This window comes from Delphinapterus leucas, chromosome 2 (assembly GCF_059928025.1).
Source record: "Delphinapterus leucas isolate spDelLeu-1000000601 "Yukka" chromosome 2, BTC_Dleu_Yukka2, whole genome shotgun sequence".
Classification (NCBI taxonomy): Eukaryota; Metazoa; Chordata; class Mammalia; order Artiodactyla; family Monodontidae; genus Delphinapterus; species Delphinapterus leucas.
Genome location: NC_143130.1, coordinates 74,777,222 through 74,799,910, shown reverse-complemented (window position 1 = coordinate 74,799,910; position 22,689 = coordinate 74,777,222).

Here is a 22,689-nt window from a genome sequence, read left to right as displayed (position 1 = left end):
AGAAAACCCTTTTGATTTTTTCCACAGCAAAAAATGTTATATTTCATGTGAAATGTGGGTATATGCTAATGTGTTTGATATGATGTGGAATGTGGACTCCAGAATTAAAAGTCCCTGGGGCTTGTTATGGTCTGAAACCAGCCCTGGTCATAGGCCCTGGAATTGGGGTGTAGGCCAAGTTGAACCAGATCTATGAGGAGTGAGATGGGGGCCTCAGCTGATGTCAAATAATAACTGCATTAGGTGAACTCAGAGCCTTCCAATTCAGAGTCCATCTGTACACAAGTCCTTTCAACCCTGAAGGGCTAGTCAGATGTATAAGCTTTCATTTGTATTTTTATTTTTTATCTTTTATATACAATGTGTTATGCATTTTAAAATCATTTTTAAAATTTTTTATTTTTTATACAATTTTGAAAGGCTACCCTCCATTTACAAAATATTGGCCATATTCCCCATGTTGTACAATACATCCTTGTAGCCTGTCTTAACACCCAGTAGTTTGTACCTCTCACTCGCCAATCCCTTTAATGCCCGTCCTCCACACTGGTAACCAGTAGCTTGTTATCTGTATCTGTGAATCTGCTTCTTTTCTGTCACATTCATTCGTTTGTTGTATTTTTTAGATTCCACATGTAAGTGATATCATACAGTATTTGTCTTTCTTTGTCTGACACTGAGCATAATGCCCTCCAAGTCCATCTATGTTGCTGCACATGGCAACATTTCATTCTTTTTTATGGCTGAGTAGTATTCCTGTGTGTGTGTGTGTGTGTGTGTGTGTGTGTGTGTGTGTATCACCTCTCCTTTATCCAGATAGATGAGCTTTTAGATGTGGTGAGCATAAAGCTCTCTGGAAGGAAGAAGCACCTTACAAGTGTAGTGAACTGTTATATTAAGTCTCCACTAGGGCTAAAGTAACTCATGGAGGAGAAAGTGACCCAAAATGAGCAGGTGATAACTTACTACTTGGCTGGTGGCAGGGAGCCTACACATGTCAGGAGACCTGGGTATGAGGCAAGGAGCCAGTGGGGGGCCTCTGGCCTGGACTGGCTGACGTGTAGCATCGCTTAGCGGTGGTAGGTGTCCTGGTGGCAGCTGGAATGTACTGTCACCCACTCAAGCACTAAAAGCCGACACTGTTTGCCATCTTCTCTTTTTTTCCCCCTTAACGATTTCACTCTTACACTTGAGACAAGGGAGGAGAAATAAAAAGTGCTCTCCAGACTTCTCTCTCCCCCACTCATTTTTTGTCTTGGTCCTTTTCCCGGGCTCCTGTTGTGCCATGCCCTTCCTCGTCACACCCAGCTGTGTTCTCTCCCTGCCCCAGCCCTCCGCAGCCAGGTTTCTTTGCCTGCATGTTTCTTTCAGTGAGGCCAAGAAGGTGGGACCAGTAGATACCCCACTGGAAGCCTCGCAGGCTGGGTGTAGAGCTGTGAGTGGTGGAGAGGGGGGAGGCCAGCCTGAGGAGCCCCAGGGGTAACCATGGGAGAACTCAGGCCCCCCATCACCCCACCACCAGTGGCTCTGGGCAGAGGATCTCAGCCCTGAAGTAGCAGTGAGGGAGTGCTGGCTGTAAAGCCCCTGGTGTTTGCTTCTCATGCCAGGTGACCCGGGGAAGGCAGCTTAATGGGTCTGTGTGTCTCTCTATCATGGGTGTCAGTGATCAGAAAGGAGCAGCCAAAGAGCAAAGGGGAGCAGTGGCCCTCCTTCCCCAAGGAGACCCCGCCCCTTCCCAGGGCTACCTCCATCACACCAGGGTCCCTTCAGACCCTGAAGTCTAATCGTTTTCACAGCCGTGAACTAACATTCATCTAGTACTTCCCTGTGCCCTGTGATGCTGGGAACAAGGTGGGGCAGGTGTCAGAATTATGCCCATTTTACAGGTGAGGAAACAGTTTGGGAGTGAACTGACTGGCCAGTGTTCTGGGGCTAGCAACGGATGAGCGGATCGAGATTGGAACCTCATTCTTCGGACTCCAAGCTCAAGGTGTGTGGGCTTGAGCTCCGAGCCCACAGGAAGCGCCGGCTCCCACTAAGCCTCCAGTTAGGCCATGAGTGAGTATTCGGAGTAGGAGTATGCACGCAGTGAGTGCATGCGATCCCAGAACCAGAATTTCTGTCTCAGGCAACCCTCAAGACTCCTAAAATGCAGACGTCACGTACAGCCGTTGAATTCTAGAGGGGAAGATTATTTCTTTTATGGCAAAATTCATTCATTCATTTATTCATGTATTCATTCACTCAACAAGTATATATATTAAGCAATACTCCATCTCCAATAAACGCAAGCCAATTTGCCAAAAATCAGCACCCCCCTAAAACCGCACCTGCAACATAATCAACTCACTCCATTTGTCGATTTAATCACTTTGTTAACTGACTAGTTTACTAGTTTTACCAAGTTTACTCATTTTATGAGCTTGAACAGTAATGTTTTAACAATTAAAATATTGGCTACACAGACATAGTAGAAATTAACATTTTTTCCACATGAAATACTACTTTTCCAGGCAAAATTCCAGCCTTTCACTATACGATAGAATTATTTTGGCTAACTCTGGTCTCTTTACGTGCTTTATTTTCAAACTCGAAACATTTAAATATTTTTTTGTCAGTTTCTTGAAATGATACAAGCTTGAACTTTATAGGGGCAGTGCAGGGAAATGGCTACGTAGGAAGGCCTGGACCTGGACCCAGCTTGCCCGGGGTGTCAGCCCAGCTCTGCCACTTTCTTAGGGACAGCTTACTTGTACATATGTAATGTGATCTCAGCCATTTTATGTACAAACACTGGGGGAAGAAAAAACACATCATGATAATAACGGGGTTATTTCTGGGTGGTGGGATCGTGAGTAACTTTACTTGCCTTCCTTATAACTTTTGTCAATGGAAAGAATTAATCAATGGTCAATCTAAGAAAGAAAGGGAAAATTTTATTGGAGCCAAGCTGAGGACTATAGCCCAGGAGGCAGCTGGCTACTCTGAGAAACTGCTCTGAAGAGGTAAGGGGAGAGGTCAGTAATGTGATTTGGGGGAAGAGGGTATGTGCAATCAAGCACACGTCTCAGTAGAAGGTTGCTGCTAGTCACGAGAAACAGACAGCTTAGTTGATGATTGTAGTACTTTTCTAAGTATGGGAAGATGCAAGAATCCAGGTCATAAAAATTTTTTCCTTAAAATACCTAACTATCTAAAGGCCTGTTCTGCCAGATTTCCCAGAGTACAGAGTGCCTCATTCCAGATCTTCACTCTGAATTCCTTTCTCGGGTGTACTGTACGTCAGCAACTGCAGTGGCTAATGACTTGATTCGTGTAAAACTAGATGGTGGGCAACATTCTTTATTTTACAATCACTTGCCTTTTGGTCTTAATTTCAACCAAGGTTTGGGAGGCATTTGGTGACCAATTTGTCCCACGGTGCTAGAAGTGCTCATTCCCGGGATAGGTGAGGATTTCATTAATAGGCCACTCAATGTGCTATTACTGGACCTGTGAACAGTAGCCCAAAGTCTGTTATGGTCCAGGAAATGGTTCCCTCTTGTTGCTTCTTCCCATAAAGAGATGCACCATTACAATCCTTGATCATATAGAACTATATATTTGGCCAATCATTTCAAGTCACCTAATCATCATTAATTTTATCCGAGGCTCAGTCACATATTTGATAATGCAAGAAATAATCTTGTAAAGTAGGCAAAATACAAGTAATATAGCTGGTAACATTAATAAGATCATAAGTAAGTATTTAAGCTGAGAACTTCCATTAGCTGTGGCCCAGTATCTGCCCAGGTAGTCTAACCAGTGTGTTCTGCATTAAGTGATGATATATTGACATGGTGCATAAAGTTCACCAAAGATGTCTGCATGTACAAGGTGAGTGGTGGGTCATTGTGACCCCTTACAGGATTGAGAAAGGAATGTTATCTTCTAAGGAGTTACATAGCTGGCACCAGAAGGAGAAAAATTGATCTTTATGGTTGAGTAGGTATTTCTGCTGTTGGGGAAGTCTGGTTAACACATAATGCAGGCGCACAATGCACACTAGAGGGGAGAGAGGAAGCCAAAGGGCGGAGATAAAGTTTTATGTTTAAATTTTTCTTGTCTTGCCTTAAAACGTGAATTTTATTTCAACACTTTTCTATATGTTTTAAGACATCCTTTTAATGATTTTAAGTGTAACTACATAAGAGGAACTATACCAGAGGGCTTCGTATATGTTGTTTTATTTAGTTCTCACAACCAACACCCAAGATAGGTAATATTATCACCATTTTACAGAAAAAGAAACTGAGGCTCCAAAGCATTAAGTAACTTGCATGTGGTCCCACACCCCCGAGGAATCTGGCTTCCTCATCTCATGCTAATATTACTTCCTCTGGCTCAACCTAAGAGTCCTTCTCTGTTAAATGTGCAATATCTGCATCTCAAAATATGGAGGAAGGATGGAGTGAGATGTTGATGTACGAAAGCCCACTGCAATGATACAGCCCTCTATAAAGAATAATATGAATGAGGAGCATGTGTTATATTCACTGTGCTGTTCTAAGGCTCTGTATATATTATGTTCCTTCAGTCAGCTCAGTGAGCCTTCAAGGCAGGTGGCCATTATTATCCTCATTTTACAGAAAAGCACATCAAGGAACAGAGAGGGTAACATGCCAAGTTCACACAACTGTACATGATATTAATGATCTCAGTGGGAGCGTTTCCATTGTAAATGACTTCTGGGTCGTCTTTCCCAATCTCCCCTTTGAGTTCCTTAGGGAGAGAAAGGGAAACACCCTACTAGAAGTCAGACAGTCCACCTGGCTCAGCAGGAGGTAGATGAGGGGTGGGAGGCAGGTCAGAGATCAGAGGTCAGGCATTAGGATCAGCACCTTAATTGGTGCTTGTTGACCTTGCTTTCCAAGGACTGTAGGGGACAACCACAAACTCCAAGGACACTGCTGCCACCTGCTGTTCACACATTTTCCAGCCAAGGCTTCTCCCCAACATCAAGATCTTCACCACTGTCTTCCCCAGACCCCTTCTGTGGCCTGGGTAAGAGAATTTCAACCTTTCAATTTTAGATGCAGGAAGGATAAGCCCTTAGCAGAAGTAGAAGGGCGCCAATAAGAGTGCAGAGATGCTTCTGAGCCATGCAACCTGGAGGCAAGACCTTGCTTCTTTGAATCTGTCTTCATCTGTAAAACAAAGACAACCATAATATCTGCTTCATACAATTGCTTTTAAGATGAAATAAGATATTTTCCCTCTACAATCTACCTTCTTTTTTTAAATATTTATTTGGCTGCATTGGGTCTTAGTTGCAGCACGTGGGATCTTCATTGCAGCGTGCGGGATCTTTCATTGCGGCCCACAGGCTTCTCTCTAGTTGTGGTACACGGGCTCAGTAGTTGCGGCGCACGGGATCTCTAGTTGTGACACGCAGGATCTAGAGCACGTGGGATTAGTTGCCCCGTGGCATATGGGATCTTAGTTCCCTAACAAGTGATTGAACCCACGTCCCTGCATTGCAGGGGTGGATTCTTAACCACTGGACCACCAGGAAAGTCCCACAGTCTACCTTCTTTTTTTTTTCTTTTTAAAAAATGTTTTCTAGATTTTTTGATGATGGCCATTCTGACCGGTGTGAGATGATATCTCATTGTAGTTTTGATTTGCATTTCTCTAATGATTAATGATGTTGAGCAGTCTTTCATGTGTTTGTTGGCAATCTGTATATCTTCTTTGGAGGAATGTCTCTTTAGGTCTTCTGCACATTTTTGGATTGGGTTGTTTGTTTTTTTGTTATTGAGCTGCATGAGCTGCTTATAAATTTTGGAGATTAATCCTTTGTCAGTTGCTTCATTTGCAAGTATTTTCTCCTATTCTGAGGGTTGTCTTTTCATCTTGTTTATGGTTTCCTTTGCTGTGCAAAAGCTCTGAAGTTTCATTAGGTCCCATTTGTTTATTTTTGTTTTTATCTCCATTACTCTAGGAGGTGGGTCAAAAAGGATCTTGCTGTGATTTATGTCATAGAGTGTTCTGCCTATGTTTTCCTCTAAGAGTTTGATAGTGTCTGGCCTTACATTTAGGTCTTTAATCCATTTTGAGTTTATTTTCGTGTATGGTGTTAGGGAGTGTTCTAATCTCATACTTTTACATGTACCTGTCCAGTTTTCCCAGCACCACTTATTGAAGAGGCTGTCTTTTCTCCACTGTATATTCTTGCCCCCTTTATCAAAGATAAGGTGACCATATGTAAATTGATACAGCTACTATGGAGAACAGTATAGAGGTTCCTTAAAAAACTACAAATAGAATTACCATACGACCCAGCAATCCCACTACTGGGCATATACCCTGAGAAAACCATAATTCAAAAAGACTCATGTACCAAAATGTTCATTGCAGCTCTGTTTACAATAGCCAGGACATGGAAGCAACCTAAGTGTCCATCCACAGATGAATGGATAAAGAAGATGTGGCACATACATACAATGGAATATTACTCAGCCATAAAAAGAAACGAAATTGAGCTATTTGTAGTGAGGTGGATGGACCTAGAGTCTGTCATACAGAGTGAAGTAAGTCAGAAAGAGAGAAACAAATACTGTATGCTAACACATATATATGGAATTTAAGAAAAAAATAAAAGGTCATGAAGAACTTAGGGGTAAGATGGGAATAAAGACACAGACCTACTAGAGCATGGACTTGAGGATATGGGGAGGGGGAAGGGTAAGCCGTGACAAAGTGTGAGAGTGGTATGGACATATATACACTACCAAACGTAAAATAGATAGCTAGTGGGAAGTAGCCGCATAGCACAGGGAGATCAGCTATGTGGTTTGTGACCACCTAGAGGGGTGGGATAGGGAGGGTGGGAGAGAGGGAGATGCAAGAGATATGGGAACATATGTATATGTATAACTGATTCACTTTGTTATAAAGCAGAAACTAACACACCATTGTAAAGCAATTATACTCCAATAAAGATGTTAAAAAAAAACACAAAAAAACCTGAAAGCATAGACAGTTTATCAAACAGTGTTTCAGAGTTTGAGGAAGGAAATTGATTTCCCACAGAGAGTGAAATTTGGTCCAGAAATGAATTCAGCACATTTGCTTTATTAAGGAAATGCTTGGCTGTATCTATTTGGGAATCTCCTTGAGCAATAAGTTTGATGATTTAGGCATGAACCTTCCAAAAAAAAAGATTTTTAAATTTATGTATTTATTTATTTTTGGCTGTGTTGGGTCTTCGTTGCTGCGTGCGGGCTTTCTCTAGTTGTGGCGAGCGGGGGCTACTCTTCGTTGCGGTGCGTGGACTTCTCATTGCTGAGCATGGGCTCTAGGCACATCGGCTTCAGTAGTTGTGGCTCACGGGCTCTAGAGCGGAGGCTCTGTAGTTGTGGCACACAGGCTTAGTTGCTCCGTGAAATGTGGGATCTTCCCGGACCAGGGCTCGAACCCATGTCCCCTACATTGGCAGACACATTCTTAACCACTGCGCCACCAGGGAAGCCCCCAGTCTACCTTCTTACCAGAAAAAACGTTAGCTATATAAAGGACAAGCCAGGATGGGGAAGAATTAAGCATCCCCAAATGTCTAAAATCAACCTTTGCTTACATTAACATTTTTAACAATTAAAAATTTTTTTACTTAGTAAAGCATTTCCCTTTATATTTTGCTACTGATTTTGAAATTATCAAAATTAAGTCTCAAGTCATTTTTTGTGCATTTTATTGAGTATCTGAACCAGAATGTGAAATACTGAAAAGAATATCTGATTTTTTTTTTTTTTTGAGAAAAAGCTTTCATAATTGAAAGTGTCTCTCCCATCTGAGACTGCCAGAGTCATTTCCAAGATTCTGGTTCACAAGTTTCACATCACTTCTTTCAGGCAAGGCATCTAGCAAATGAGCAACGTAAAACTGAGAAAACTAGAGGGGGCTTTTTCCACTCAAGTTCCCTTGGGAACTGACCCAAACAGCAAAGCTAAGAGGCCTGGCTCCCTCTCAGCAGCTAAAAACATCACACCAGATTCTGTTTGCCTGAACATTCCTTCTGACTAGTTCTAGATGCTAGCAGTTGGATTCCAATTAACTTTCATGTTGCCAGTCTAATAGTCCTTCTAGAATATTTGCAATTTGTATTACTGGTTTAAAAGTTCAGCAAAACTGAAACTCTCAATGGCTGAGTTCCGGTACGTACCTGTAAACGATTTCAGGACTATCCACTCTACTACACATTACAGGCCTGGCTGTGATGTGGGTTCCAGGGCCAGGTCTGGCTGTTCTTATCCTCTGAAGGGGAGGTTGGGTACCAACTCGCTCTCTCACCTTCTTGGGTTTTGGACAGCATACTAAATGAAGATACTGTCTGCTGCCTGGATTCGCCTTGTAAGACACGAGTGTTTCCAGAACCTGGGAGAAGCACACAATGCCCTGTTGGAGAACCTAATGGCAAGGTGGTTAAGGCAGATGACTCAGGACCTCTGCACCCAGAGCAAGGAGGCATCTGTGAGAGGGAGACAAGGCTTAAAGAAGGGCCTGATGGAGACTTTGGGAGGAAGAAGTAATGGTGGACCCGGACTTAGATCTTTGGTTTTTCAGTGATGAAAGAAGCTGAGAGGAAGACATTTCAGACTGAGCCCCCAAAACATAGAAATAAGAAGAATAACTCTTAAGATGGTATTTAGGTACAGCTCTTAAGAAGCTACTCAGTAACCACACAATAGGTGGTAAGAACAGCAGGATTTCCAGTGACTCTGGGCCGCTGTCGGGCTTCTCCACCTGGGACCTGCAGATTCACCCTCAGGCATGTGTGAGTGCTCTGTAAGGACTTCCACATTTTATCTTTTCACTTGATGCCTATTTGAAATAAGATTAATGTTTGAAAATTCTGGGTCATCTGTATAGCCACTGAGTACCATAACACAGCTTCAGCTTCTACATGGGCACTGTGTTTAGATAGGATTGGGGCCAAGTAATGCTATTTGAATTGTCAGAACTAGAGGAAAAAAGAATAGATATAGATTTAACATGTAAACAAGTAGAGGCCAAAGGACATCACAAAACACTGTATGACGATCACTTACCCAGTCATTCAACCAGAAAACTGGTGGGTATGCAGAGTTATCACCCAGCCCCTGGGGTATAGGCATGTCAAATACAGAAGAACGCTGTCAAGAAAAGATATACAAAAAAGGTGTCATACAAGGATGACAGCCTGCCTAAAGATGATCTTTTTGGTTTCAGGATCTATTTACATCTTTAAAATTATCGAGAATCCCAAGGAGCTTTTGTTTGTGTGGGTTGTATCTATCAATATTCATGTATTAGAAACTAAAACTGAGAAATTTATTTACTAATTCATTTTTAAATGACAATAATAAACCCATTATATATTAACATAGCTAACATTTTTAATGAAAATATATTTTGCAAAACAAAACTAGTGAGAAGAGCAGCATTGTTTTACATTTTTGCAAATCCATTTGATGTCTGGCTAAATAAAAGCTAAATTCTTCTGTCTGCTTATGTATTCAACCCATTTTGATATATTGTTTTGGTTTATGTTGGGATCAGGACGGGCTGCCCCAAATTATGCCACAATGGCATATTGATTATTTTGAATTAGGAAATGGCCAGTGCAAGAGGGACACTCTTTTCTGCTTCCCTGAAAGCAGGAAATAAATCTCTCCTGTGAAAGGTGTACTCCCTGCATCTGGAGGCAGGACATCCTTATTACCAGACAGGGAATTGGGGCTGAGAAGCCTGTATAAACAAACCTTGTTGTTTCTTTAATTTACTACCTCAAGCCCAAATTCTGTTGATATTCTTTACTAATTGAGCACCCAAAAACTAAGTTTCTTTGTCCTGTCAATTCCTCACAAATATATTGTCTCTTTGTCTACAAAGTATAAAAGCCACCTGCTTTGACCACCTCTTTGTTCCTATTTTATGAGACCTCTGTGCGCATGAACTGTTTCTTTTTCTCCTCTTAATCTGTCTTTTTAAAAAATTTTTATTTATTTACGGTCGCGTTGGGTCTTCATTGCTGCGCACAGTCTTTCTCTAGTTGCGGAGAGCAGGGGCTACTCTTCATTGCGGTGCGCGGGCATCTCATTGCGGTGGCTTCTCTTGTTGCAGAGCATGGGCTCTAGGCGCGCGGGCTTCAGTAGTTGTGGCACTTGGGCTCAGTAGTTGTGGCTCGCGGGCTCTAGAGCTCAGGCTCAGTAGTTGTGGCGCACGGGCTTAGCTGCTCTGCAATATGTGGGATCTTCCCGGACCAGGGCTTGAACCCGTGTCCCCTGCATTGGCAGGTGAATTCTTAACCACTGCACCACCAGGGAAGTTCCTCTTAATCTGTCTTGTGTCGACTTTATTATTAGTCCAGCCACAAAAATCAAGAGGGGCGGGGGGGGGCGGAAATTTCCCCCTCCCAGACATTTGAAGAAAATGTGACCTCACACATACACGTTGTTGGAAAAAAGGAAGAGTATTTTAATAGACGTTTTAGATAATTGTGGGTGTTCTTCTTGGATACTGCACTAAAATTTGACAAATGGTAGTTTCTTAAACATCAATTGCAAGGTAGAATCTAGAACCACATTGATGAACTTTTCAAAATTTGGTTACATTAAAATTCAGGAGTTCATGATGCATTTTGAATGTCTCATGTATATTTTCCATTTTATCACACCGAGTATTAAAATGATTTATACTCAACGGTCAAGATTTAATGGAAATAATTTTTACAGCTTCATCAAGGACATTCTTAAGTGAAACAAGCTTTTCTTTTTTTTTCCCCATGAGTGCATGGTGATGAAGAATACAGGGGCTACTAGTTCTGTTTGGTGCCACTGCCTTGATTTGTGTGAAAGTGACAGCAGTTCTACCCACCATTTCTTTTGCACCATCAATACACGTGTTAACACAGTGAAAAAGATAATGTCTTAGTATTATGACGATGGTGATGAAAGCTTCTCCAGGATTACTGAGGGGTCTCATGGACCAGATTTAGAACCACTGAACTAGGGTAAAGTACTTAATTGGAGTCATTGTTTGTTAAAGTTCCCAGACTTAGAGAAATTATTTGTTAGCTTATAGATTTTTGCCTAGTAGAAATTAGTTTTGCTCAGTAGAAAAGGTAACTCCAAAGGTTTTAATCTATTGCCTTAGAGGACATTAACCAGTTTTGAATGTAAGCCAGCAATTGTATCCTAATATTCCTTTACTAAATTACTGAGAAGTACATAACTTCTCAAACAGTTTCTACACCGGTCTTTATATCTTCCTGTTTCCCTCATTAATTGATGAATTCAGTAAAATCTTTGACACACATTCATTTTATATTTGCATGAGTCACAATTTTAACTTCTTTCAAAATTATCCTTTAGCAACCTCAAGTTTCACCATCAGCATCATTATCACGTTACTAGTGGCAAATCACTTGTTTAACAAAACATCTTTAAATAATGTCATTCTTAATTATTTGGGGTTTGTGGTTTTGTACATTTAAAGGGAAATATCTTGTAGCCCTCTAGACTTACTAAAATTAATTTTATTTGAATGCTACTTAAATATATACTAACATGGAATTATGTATAAACTGCTTGTGCTTATAACTGTTACACAGCTGTAAAAACAAAACATATTAAATACATACAGAGCCACAAATCCAGAATAATACATACCTGAATCTATGCCACCATGAAGAATTCCTGACCCACGAAAGATAAGTATGAGCAGAAAATCAGCCCTTGACTGTGGTTGAGACTGGTACAATATTCATGAACCCACAGACCTGAAAATACCATTGTCATCAGTGGAAAACACACATGGACACGTAGCCACCTGCTGAGAAATTTTAGGTGCCCCTGCACTAGAAATCTCACCCCTCTCAGCTCCTCTGTAAAATAAGAGTATGTCTACCTATCCCACAGCATAATACAGCGATTCTCTTGGGAGGTAAAGGTGCAACTGTTTTTGCCAAAGAAGGTTAAGAAAGCATTTCATTCTTTCATTCTTCTCTCTCCCCTTTCAAGAACAGTCTTAGTCTCTAATTTTGTTCTTGGGCCTGGTCCCGGAGCCAAAGTTTTATCCTTCACTAGCAATAGACCTTAAACAAATTATTTAATCTCTCACTTCAGATTCCTCGTCTGTAAACTGGAGGTGATAATAACCTCTTTTTTTCTCATAAGCTTCTTGAGTGGATTATTGAGAATGCACGTAAAGCACCTGACATATAGAAAAAACACGATAGATGATCATTACTGTTAACGCAATGCTCAGCACCTGAAAGCTAAATAAATGTTGGTTATCATTATTCAGATGCAAGGAGATAGGTAAGGGGATAGTCCCTCCTAAAATGATATTTTAAGAAGGAGGACAAGAAAGAAAACGTAACATTTAGTGAATGCACACATTATGTAATTTCATCTTCACAAATCCCTGTGATTCAGATACTAGTAACCAGAGCAGAACGAGGGTGACGGGAGTGAGGCACCTAGGGTCCAAAATTAAGGAGGCCCCTCAAAAAACTTTAAGGAAACACTCCCACTCAGGGTTGTGCTGAGGAAAATGAGGGTCTAACAGGGTAGCTTGGTAACAGAGTGGTGAGCAGCAGAGATAAGATTTACCCTCTGGTCTGCCAGCTGAAGCCAAAGTGGACGCCCTGAGGTAGACGGACCACGGGGCTTCCTTGCTACAGGTTCTCACCCTTCACCCCATCCTGATGGTGCAGATCTCTGAGAAACTGCCCAGCTCGTTCTAGAAAATTCCTAACTGTGATTGACCTAACTGTGACTCAAGTCCCTCACGATCTAAAATGTTCTAACTTTCCTTTCACAGGAGGGCCCTGCTGACATAGCTGCACTTTAAGCTTCTAGAAAGTATTAGATTAAGGGCCTCCTAAGATTTTTTTTTTTTCAGTGAGCCCAGATTCTAACAACTTAATAAGAAAACCCTCTTAGGCCCAAACTGGGAAGTTCTGATCTCTCCTGAGAAGCTAACCCTTTGACCTCACACAGCGGAGTATGCTTCTGGAGGCCATTGCTGTCACTGGGATGAGCCTTCAGGCCTAAACTTGGGATTGTTTTCCAGCATCCTCTTTACTTTGAGTGTAAAATGGCTCTGGGGATAAGAAAAGCTCCTCTCCCCTCCCCCTGGCCCCCCCCTCTGTTAGTGTTTACCTTTCCTTAAGAAGGAAAGATTGGCCGGGATTCAACAGATTGTTGAATCCAAGGTAGAAGCCAGATTCTTAGAATTTGGGGAGCTTTCTCTGGGAATCCCTGAGGCATTTGTGTGATGACCAGCCTAAGGGCAGGAAAAACCTTTGAAAGGAACAATTAAAGTCTGTTTGGATAAGCTTTCCTGGAGCCTGAGGGTAAAAGGTGCCCCTCCCTCCTCCCTACCTCAGGAAAGGAGACTAAGCAGAGAAATGATTTATTGGGAAGGAATGTGCAAATAAAAAGATGACACTTGTGTTCTTTTCAAGATTTAGTGATTTCTCTAGAAACATGTTATAGACGGACTTGTGTCCCCCCCAAATTTCTAAAGTGAAGCTCTAATCCCTAATGTGGCTACATTTGGAGATAGAACCCATTAGGAGATAATTAAGGTTACCTGAGGTCATAAGGGTGGAGCCCTGATGCTATAGGATTGATATAGTTATAAGAGAAACATGAGGTCCACCAGTGTGATCTAGCCAAGAAGGGGGTCTCACCTGAACCCGACCTTGCTGGCACTGTGATCTCAGACTTCCAACTTCCAAAACTGTGAGTAAATAAATTTCTATTGTTTAAGTCACTCAGTCTACAGTATGTTGTCATGGCAGCCAGAATTAATACAAAACACTTGGGGGTAATATACCCACAATTTATTCAGTGGCTTCCAATGACTCGTCTTATTTATACTAGTCTCACTAAATTTGCATCTGTATCTCTTTAATCCTCACCATCCAAGTAAGTGGGTAATAATTTTTGCTCTTTTAACAGCTGAAATTAGAATACTGGACTCTTTGGATGATAGAATCAAAAGCAGTAAAATCCAGAGCTGTGTGGCCTTATATGGAGCACTTAACCTTTCTGGGCATTAATTTCTCCAAGTGTAAAATGGGGAACACATTAGTTCCTACTTGATAGATTGCCTATGAGGATCTAAGTAGCTGCCCACAATCCCCAGTGGGAGGTGTAGGCACTGACCAAGCAGGTCATTGACAGGGAATAGGGACTGGGTTCCAACAGAAAACACAGGTGAGTGCCTTGTTGTGGGGAAAAATGTGCTGGACGGGTAGAACAGATGACAGAACAGAACTGAAGTGGCCATAGCTTGCCTTATAGGATCAGGTAAGGTACAAATGGAGTGAGTTGGATGACTCACCTATCATGCGGCAATGATTGAGATCATTACCAAAGACCTTTGTTGAAACCCTCATCTCCCACACCTCTACCTCCACGATGCAAAGGGCAGGTTGAGAATCACAGTTGTTAATAATGAAGTAGAGGTTTGATGACGGTCAGGGCTTAGGTGCACATAGATCTCAAATATGAGATTTCAGAGTTAGGTGTGCGTTGGATGCAATTGTTATTAAGCATTAATTTGTTTTCCTCATTCCTTCCCCTTTCATAATGTGTAATTGAATGTAACGGCCCAGTTTGGAGCTCACTGGCCATGCTTCCTGCTTGGGAGCCTTCAGGGTTCGTCCCAGGATACACACTGCTCTCCCCACTGCCCCTCTGCTAAGCTGGGAGGCCAGGTCTCTGACCCTTGAGTAGTAGAATCTGACAGGATGTTCCAAAAGAGCCTACTCACTTTAACAAGTGACTTTAATTAGGAGCATCCAAGTGGTGCCACCAGGATACTTAGGACCAGAGACTCAAGTTTGAAATCTTAGAAATTCTGTCCCAGTGAAGCAACCAAATGCCTTGTTATAGAAAAGCATATCGAGAAAAATATGTTCATGCAGATTCTCATTAGACCAGGGAATCTGTTGTAACTGAGAAAAGGAAAAGGATTCAGAGACCTGCCCAATAAAGACATCTAAGCTGAAACAATGAGCCAGAGATTGTTTTGGACTCCGTTGCTTTTGCACCCCAGAGTTATTTGGCTTGAATGACTGCCAAACCCTACAGTTCAAAAGACAGTCACAAGTGGGGAAGGAGGCCAACATTCTTGGGGTTGAATTCCCAGAATTCTCTCATTTACTGTAAGTCTCTCAGTCTAAGGTCAGCCCACTCTGGCTGGTGGTTTGGTTTTAGAGACAGCCTCTCCCCCTACTACGAAGCCTGTTAGAGGGATTCTGATGGTAGTAAGATCGTCAACCATGTTGTCCTCCCAAGGACCTGAACTTGGGTAGGTCATCTTCTCCCAGAAGCCACCACTGTGGTCATTTCTGGGGTTCATAAGGATGGGCAACCCTCTCACACTGAATGCAGCTCTTCTCGTTAGGCCTGTCGTAAAATACACAACAGCGAGCATTTCGGTCTTTTTAAAAGTGATTGCAATTGAATGTAAACACGAATTCAGTTAATAGGAGTTTATGTAAGCCTCTAAGCTTTTGGTTTCATCACTGAAATCTTCCACTCTTTTGCCGCCCCTGTTAAACATTCACCATGCCCTGATGGGTTTTACCTCCAAGGAAGCAGCCCCTTCTCTCCTCCACTGCCACCACACTAGCCAAGTCACCTTCATGTCTCACCTCTGTTACCCTGAGAGCCTCCTCCCTGCTCTCTCTCTGCTCCAGTTCTGCCCTCCCCTCCCCACAAAATCTCCATTCTCCGTGCTCTAACCAGAACGATGGTTTCAGCACCCCAGCCTGATTGTGTCACCCTCCCCTTGCTAAAAACCTTTTGCTCTTATTAGGCTAACACTCAAAACCCTTCCCTTGCCCCCTGCCTGCCTCTGCATCTTGACCCTTCTCCCGGTCCATCCCTCTCTGCCAGCAGCTGCATTAACCTCCCATGCTTCCCCCAACCTTTCCGCTCCACTTCACCCAGTGATCACAGTTCCAATGGCATTTCCTAGGGAACTTTCCCATGAGACCCCCCTATCTTGGGCAGATCTCTTTAAGTTTTCATTAACCATGCTTCTTAAGAGTAATTACCTCCATTTTAAATTACATATTCATGAGTGTGATTATTTGATTAAGATCCATCTTCCCTACTTGTCTCCAGGCTCTGTGAGAGCAGGGTCACAACTGCTCACTATCGTATCCTGGGACCCTTAACCCAGTGCCTGGCACATAAACAGGTTCTCATGGAACATTCTTTGGATGAATTTCAGAGAGGTAGACACTGAGTGGAAAATACATACAACTATGAATCAGAGTTGTTGTTTTTTAAAAAGGTCAGTACATTTGAAGGTAAAGTAAATTATTCTCAAAACTTCAAGACAGGGTTACTCATAAAAATCAACACATAATGGATGAGATTATCTGTGCACAGAATCCAGGGAAAAAAGAAATCCTAACAGCTTGTCAAAACCACAGAGGAAGGGCAGAGAGGTTTTTGGAGTCTGGAGTATATGGTCAAGTCAGAGAGATAAGGAGAGAGGGCAGGGAGCATTGAGGCCCTGGGCATACCTGGGTTAAATGCTGGCTCTGGAGACTGGTTTGTAACATGGTCTGTCAGACCACATTAATGGGCACAATTAATGGGGACCCAGGGTGAGACAGGTGCCATCAAGCATCCGTAAAAAATGATTTGTAGACGGGCCTGGTCGGGGAGTTGGGAGCCAGGGAAATCTATAAGTAGAGATCAGTAACCGACCATCAGTGTGTGGTCTACCTGACGAAAGTGCATGGCATCTATGAGAAGGGAGGCCTGAGTACCAGAAGTTCCCACTCCCTGTTTTTTTGGATGGAGGAGTGGTGCCCAGCTGGCTCATGGTTGACTGATGACTGTGACCGTGGAGACCATCCACACCACGAGGCTTTGTCTCAGGTTCCCCAAACAGCCTCTGATCATAGACTAGGCTTACGTGGAGCCTTTCCTTACTTGGAGAGAAAAACTGGCCCACTGTGGTAGGTTGAATAATGGCCCCCACAGATGTTCATGTTTAAATCCCTGGAACTTGTCAATATGTTACCTTATGTGGCAAAAGGGACTTTGCAGATGTGATTAATAAGGATTTTGAGATGGGGAGATTATGCTGGATTATCTAGATAAACCAAATGTAATCTCAAGGGGGAGGCAGGAGCACAGGGTCAGAGAGAGATGGGAAGATGCAATGCTACTGGCTCTGAAAATAGATGAAAGGCGCAAAGAATGAGGGACGTCTCTAGAAGCTGGAAGAGTCAAGGAAACATTCTCCTCTAGAGCCTCCAGAAGGAATGCACGCATACCCTCACCTTGATTTTAGACCAGTGAAACCGACTTCAGGCTTCTGAACTCCAGAACTGCAAGATAATAAATCTATGGGGGGGGGATTGTTGTTGTTTTTATTTTCTTTTTATTGAAGTATAGTTAATTTACAATGTTGTGTTAGTTTCAGGTGTACAGCAAAGTGATTCAGTTATACATATACATGTATGTCTTTTTCTTCAGATTCTTTTCCCTTATGCTATTACAAAATATTGAGTATAGTTGCCTGTGCTATACAGCAGGTCCTTGTTGGTTATCTATTTATATATAGTAGTGTGTATATGTTAATCCCAAATTCCTAATTTATCCCTCCCCCCACCCTTTCCCCTTTGGTAACTGTAAGTTTGTTTTCTATGTCTGTGGGTCTATTTCCGTTCTGTATATAAGTTCATTTGTATCACATTTTTTTTTTTTTAGATTCCACATATAAGACAACGATATTTGTCTTTCTCTCTCTGGCTTACTTCATTTAGTAAGATAATCTCTAGGTCCAAATCTGTGCTGTCTGAAGCCACTAAGTTTGTGGAAATTTGTTACAGCAGCCGTAGGAAACTAATACAGTAGGTAATATGAGTATCTGGTCAACAGTTTAATACCTGGATCATACATGAGTCTCTGGAGAGTTTAGTTGTTTTCATTCAGTTCCCCTGGGCCAGACCACTGTTAGAGGCATAGAACAAATTTTCTGGATCTGCTGAGAACTAGTATGGCTGACCTCAACTTCCCTAAGTTCATTCCTTCCACCCTGGGAAGCCTGGCCTGACCTGAGGCACCACTGGCTCTTCTTTGTAGAGATCACGCTGGTCACTGATAGTTACTCATTACGTGTGGGCTATTAGGTGAGCTCTTGGGAATAGAGCACAGACTTTGTCACCAGAAAGGCCTGAGTTCAAATCCCTTCTCCATGCCACTTGACAGTCACAGATTGTCAACAAGTCACTTAACTTCCTTCAGTCATGGTTTCCTAACCTGTAAAACAGAGGTGACATCTTCCTGCTTTATAGTGTGGCTATACGGATTGATAGAGGTAATGTATGTCTAACACCAAACACAGGATCAGGACCAGAGTAGGCATCCAAACAAGGTTACCCCTTCTTCCTCCCACGTCCCACCTCCACCGTGAGCCTTCCCCGTGCTCAGCTTTTTTTTATGTGGGACTCTTCAGCTACTTCCTCTGTAGCTTTGCAAGCCCTATGGTGGCCCTGTCTTTTGTTAGCACCCTGACTACCAATCAATGACCTCAGTGTCACCCTCCCAGTGACCTGATGTCTAGTTGGGATTTCCCCAGAAATGGTATCTGAGACAAGGATGGCAGCACAGGTGGTTTGTCTGGGAGATGGTCCCAGGAAACACCAGTGGAGAGGTGATGTAGGGGGAGGAAGGATATGGGATCACGTAAGTTACCACTGGGTTCATCTGGGGCTTAACCCCCTGGGAAACTCTGGGAGACAGTTATCCCACCCAAGGGGCAAGGCAGTTGGGGCATATACCTAATCTTTCTTTTTTTTGGGGGGGGGCAGCAATTAATTCTCCAATACCTCCTGACTGCTGCGCTCATGGGCAGAACAGTTTCTGGCACCAAAGAATCCTCAGGCACAGGGATGCAGGTACTAACGGCTGGCAGGGGTGGCATGAACTGTGGGTGGAACACCAACAGCTCTGCCTCACTTGAGGAGCATCTGCTAAATGCATGGGCTTCCTGGTCACAGCTCCCACTCTGGTCTTAACCTTTCCTTGACCACTAGTGAGCTCAACATACCTATTGCAGTGTTCTGGACTAACGGCCTCCTAGTTGCAGGCTCTCCCAATTCGCAAACTGATAAACAAAGGAAATTTATAATTGTCTTTGGATTTGGGATGGGAAGGAACACAATTTCTGCAGCAAACCAAAGGCTGCTTTTTCTGGTATATGCTTTGTATTATACTTTCAAATAGCCTACATACCTACCTCCATTTGGCAAAGTTTAAAGCCAAAATTTGCATATAGTAATGACTGTTTAAGCCCAAGAAAAAGTTTTCATCACCTTTTAAAACCTTTACTTCTGGGACTTCCCTGGTGGTCCAGGGGCTAAGACTCTGCACTCCCAGTGCAGGGGGTCCGGGGTTGATCCCTGGTCAGGGAACTAGATCCCACATGCCGCAACGAAAAGAGCCCGCATACTGCAACAAAGATCCCGCACGCGGCAATGAAGATCCTGTGTGCCGCAACTAAGACGCGGTGCAGCCAAATAAATAAATTTATTTTTTAATTTTTTAAAAAAGGAATATATATATATATTTTAAAAAATCTTTACTTCTTTCCCCTATCCAATCACCTAAATGTTGCAGCCTCCCAGGGTTATTGTTATCATTACCTGAGAATATTTTAAAGCACCCAGATAATTGAGAGCCCTAATTAGTAAGTTTGGATAATAGGAGGGTCACCATATGAAATGCCTGCTGATCATTGACTGGATAAAGCACAGAGGAGGCATTTCAGATGTGCTCAGCCCTGAAGAGCCAACTCTGACACCCTGATGCTATTCATCATTAAGCCATATGTGTCGAGTGCCTGCAAGGTGCAGGGCACTGTGCTGGGTGCCGTGAGGCACAGAGAGGCTTGAGAAGGTTTCAGGAAAAAAAAACTTTCCTTCCCCAAAACAACTCTGACTCTGTTCCAACTTCCACTACTAGAGTCTTTTTTTTTTTTCCGGCCTTATCCAGCATCCTCTTATACAATGAACTTCTCACTGGGAGGGATCAAAGCCTCATACCATATGGCTGACAGGGGCCTCCAAGGTCCTGTTGGTGTACAGAGACTCAGAGGGGAAATAATTATTAGCCTGAAGCGACCCAACCCACAGGTGGTACAGCTGGGCCTGAAATCTTTGCCTTTGTCCCTAATGTCTGCTTTCTTCACATTTTAAGCTGTTACCTGACCTTTGCGCTTGGGGGGTGCAGATTAATTAAGGGCTGGGCTCTGAGATAGCTTTCTAAGAGCACGTACTGGCAAAGGAGACTTCCCCAGCTGTCCCACTCTCCACTTGGCAGCTGGCAATCTTTGCTCCAGTGAGCCCAGCAAACCCTCTGCTGCCTAAACTCCTCTGAACACCCTTTTATCTAAGCACTGTTTCTCCTCTGACCACTATGTCAAAATCCTATAGAAAAATCATTTTAAATGTTCATTCTTGGACCCCTCCCCAGACCTACTGAATCAGAACCCATGCCCGGGACTCGGGCCAAGGAAGCTACACTTGTAACAAACTTTCCGCGTGTTTCAGACCGCACCAGAGTTTGAGAACCATCAGCCAATGGGCTGCAGCCCAGCATCCTCGGGGTGGCTTAGAAGCCTGGCACCATCTGGCTCTGCCTACCTTCTGACCTACCTCCCTCAGCCAGATTGAGCTACTCCCTGTTCTAGAAACAGATGTTGCAATGTCAAGCGCTGCATCTTTGCTCACTCTATTTCAAGTGCTGCATCTTTGCTCACTCTATTTCCCCTGCCTGTTTGCTTTTCTTTCACTAATTCTAACAAGCAAATTCCTGTTCCTCTTCCAAGGCCCTTATGAAATGTCCCTCAGTCTCTGTCACTCCCCTTAACTCCTTCCCTACGAAGACTCACCTACTCTCTCCTTCCTTCTCATAGCTATTGATAGCTGCCTCTATTACAGCACTTTTCTTATTGTATTAATGAATTCTAAGGCTGTATCTCAGACCAGGGCTGTGGGGAGCACACATTGTTCACTTGTGCATATTAGAAAAAGGCCCCCCTTCTTCCAGAGCTAGACACACAGCTTGGCAATAGGAGCACAGGCTGGATCTCAGCTCACTCGTCCTTCTGCAGGCACCCGAGTGCAGGACGGAGCCTGTCGACCATGTGCAGAGGCTCTGCGCCTGTTGTCTCTACTAATGGAGAGCTCATGAGAGTCCCTGGTGCTTGTGCATGTTTGTGCATCCCCAGCATAAAAGTCTGGCCCTGTAACGACTCTCCATAGAAATTTTTACAAGCTGCTGTGGATGGAACGCAGCCTGTAAGCACAGGCAGGCTTGCTCCATACAGGTGTCGTCAAACCCTGTGAACTGCAGAAAGCCCTCAGAGCAGCAGAGGCATGATGAGTGATGTCATCTGTTCTGTTCTCCATGGATTCTGGATATTTTAACATCTGCAACGGGAAATTGTTTAGAGCTGTGAGACTGAAATAGATACCTACAGCAGTCCGGGATCTCATCCTTTACTTTGTGGACCTACAAAAAAAAACCCTTGTCTACTTCTCCAGGGGGTAAATCTGTCTGAGACTTGTTGTTACTAAGGCCACTGGAGAAATCACGTGACTGAGAGGTCCTCCGTTGGATCCCTCCTGCACAACTTGCTCAGCAGTGAAGTGGGAACACCCATCAGGCCCTTGGGGGACACAGTCAGCTGCAACAACAGAGCTCCTGAGCCATGTTTCCGACTTCCTGTTGACCTGTAGAAGAAGGGCATGGAATGGCTGTAGGGTTGGTCCCAGTTCCCAAGACTTTAAGATTCCCATTACTACAGTGAGAATGTATTCATGTATGACTTGATTACTTTCTTTAAAAAAGTCATTATGACATTTCAAGACAGGACTATTTGCTAAACTTCCATCAATCCCAGTCCAGGAGAGGCATAGGCTGGCTCTTCAGATGATTGAAATTGAATTCCTATTTTGTCTTTAATCACTGAGGCAGTGACTAAACAATTAAATTGACAAGTTGAGGGAAGGAGATGCTGGAGGAAAATAACCATACAAACATAAGCTGAAAGATTAGTTCATATGTAGCAGGAAAAGAACTAGGGACTTCAGTAGTTGACAGCTTGTTTTCTACTTTCACCAAAAATGATATTAGAGGGGAATAAACAGTTCTAATCTTTACTCGTACTCAGTCCACTTTCTAAGGTTTATATTTTATCGTTTTACATGTTGAAGCACATTTAATCTTTCACAACAAACCTTCAATGTTATTGTTATTAACCCTAACTTATAGACAAAGAAACTGAGGTTTGGAACTCATCACCCAAATTCAGACCCATCAGACCACAAAACAAATCCCGTGCTTTGCATGTGAGGGACATAAACATGTGTAAGACAAAGTTATGCCTTCAATGCTTTGCAATCTAAACCAGAATAAACAACATAAACAATAATTAGAAAACAGAAGACTGAGGTAGAAGAGAGAGCATATAGGCCTTATATTGATCAAAGAAGTCTACGTGCAGGAGACAGGAATTGAGTTGGGCTTTGGAAGTTGTGCAATAACCATATTCAAGACAAGACATGAAAATATTTTCAGGGTGATAAGGTGTTTTTTGTTGTTGTTGTGTTTTAAAATT